This window comes from Anneissia japonica, unplaced genomic scaffold (assembly GCF_011630105.1).
Source record: "Anneissia japonica isolate Jap-2015-1 unplaced genomic scaffold, ASM1163010v1 scaffold5324_len57667_cov147, whole genome shotgun sequence".
NCBI classification, from domain to species: Eukaryota; Metazoa; Echinodermata; class Crinoidea; order Comatulida; family Comatulidae; genus Anneissia; species Anneissia japonica.
This window is the reverse complement of record NW_022713494.1, coordinates 2,839-5,135: the sequence shown is the minus strand read 5'-3', so window position 1 is coordinate 5,135 and position 2,297 is coordinate 2,839.

Below are 2,297 nucleotides of genomic sequence, written 5' to 3'. Positions count from 1 at the left end.
GCCAGACCGAACGTCGATTCGGATCCCGAGTTGGTGTCGCGATCGCGAAACTTCTGGTTTCGGATGGAGTGCGCCGGAATCGATCAGTACAACTGGCACTCCAAGACACCGTCGTCCGTCGTCTCCGTTGCTAATGAGGTGGCCAGCAGCTTCCCTTCCTCGTCTTCGTCGTCTTCTTCTTCGTCATACTCCGGAGCTCGACCGAGCATCCGTTCGGCACTGCTGTGGGACTTGGCGGCGTTCGTCAGCGGCAGACGCGCGCCTTACTCGTTCGAAGCAGTGAAGCTGCGTTGCTTCTTGAACGAGGCGAAAGGTTCTACGTCGGAGAAGACAGTAGAGGAAGCGCTCGAGCAATTCCTAAGCGACGTCTCGAGACGAAAATTGGGGGACGACACTGTCTTTGGAAGCGCAAAGATTGGGACTAGAACGTCACGATCTTCTCGACGGTCTGCGCATCGACTTGGATGGCGAGTTGCGGAATCTGCCGAGACTCAGAGCCACCCTGTACAAGGAGATTGGAAAGAGACTGATTCTTTTCGAAGATTTCGACGCCGTCGTCGGATGTCTGTGCGCCGACTGGCAGCGAGGAGACGAGGAGTTGACCGGAGGAGATCTCCTCAAGTCGTTGGCACCGCTGTACCCGCATCGTCCGCGGACGATCCCACGAGCCGTGGAGGGTGTGGATTCCTTCCTGAAAAATTTGGAGAAACGCGTGGACGGCAACAGGAAGAGGAAGTTCGTCGCCTATCTGAGGAGGTGGATTCCAAGATTTCCGGTTCCGGAGCACGACGGCTACTCGTCTCTGGGATCGCGATGCGACACGGACGAGGCCGTCAGACTGTTCGCAGCTGCGTATCCGGCGATAGCGTTCTCGTTCGCGGTGCCGGAGGTCGCCAACGACGAGAAGTTGGCGTTCGCCCTGGCGAACGCCGGCTCCCACCTGGCGCGGCTAACGTGGTTCGACTTCGACGCTCTCAGCGTCAGCTTCAGGTCCTCCGTGCCGGGTCTCGCGTTCGCCCAGGAACAGCGCCTCGAGATATCGTCGCTGATGCCAGCTTTCGACGCGTACGACGAGTCGGTGCGCGTCACGCAGCACGTCAGGCACAGAATCCCGTACATGCACGCCTCCTCGTTCGACGGCGTGACCGCCGAGATGGCCAGCAGGCAGAACGAAGGTTACGTCACCAGTCTCTCCACCTTTCCGTTGGTGCTGGCTTCCTTCGACCCGAGGGACGCCGACGGTGCCAACCGCCGTCCGCCGACCGGTGCCAAGAAGGGCACGACGTACTTCGAGAACGTCGTCGTCGTGAACGGGAGAAACGTCTAGTGGAATCGTTCGTCCGATTGCTTTTCTCGATTCCTGACGTGCGCCAGGATCCTGCTGTGCTGCCACCCGAGATCCGACTTAGTGAGAAGTCCGTTTCCCAGTTCGACGCCGATCGTCGACGTCTTCGCAGAATTGCTCTTCGATCGGGAGGGCCGGACCTTCGCCGAAGACTCCGCGGACGATAGCGAAGATCGGCAGTCGTCCTCGCAACCGCCGCCTCCACCTCGGCCGAGATCGTTTCCGTGCAAACTGCCCAAACCGTTTCGGGAGAGCTCCCGAAGTTTCGTCAACGAATTCGACGACGATTGCGACAAGACCGAAGTGCGCTTTCGGATAGTCAACCCGTCGGACGTCGGATCGTACTTCCCTTCGGAATTCGTCGGTGACACGATTTCGAAATCGGGACACGCGCCTTCCCCTCTGAAGAGGATGACGTTCTTTCTGAGATCGGACAAGGCGGGCACGACATCTGAGAACCACACTCTCTCCGACGAAGACAGGCGGACGCTGGTTGGTCAGACGACATCCGCCGTCTTAAAAACAAACAAAAAATTAAACCCAGGATTGGTTAAGAAAAGGAGAAACAATAAATTCAGACATACAAAATATTTCTTTGTGTTTCTTTTCTTTAATTATCTTTTTCAACACATTTTTTAGTATTTCTTGTCCTAAATAAAAAAAAATCCAGCCGTACACGATAGACAGAATCAAATGAATCCCATGTCAGATATTACAGTTTTGGTTATGTTGCCGATGAGCTCCATAACGGTCCAATGATTGATTGCTGGCAAAAGAGTGTACACGACGATCAGCATAATGATATCCAATTGAAGCAGATGACACGATTCAAGGTTCGATGCGATTGCCAACTCTTCTATGAAACATCGGACGGTCATTTTCAAAACTGTGTAAAACAATCGAAAATTAACAAAATCATCGAAAGCTTGACCATTTGGCCAGGGCGCTCAAT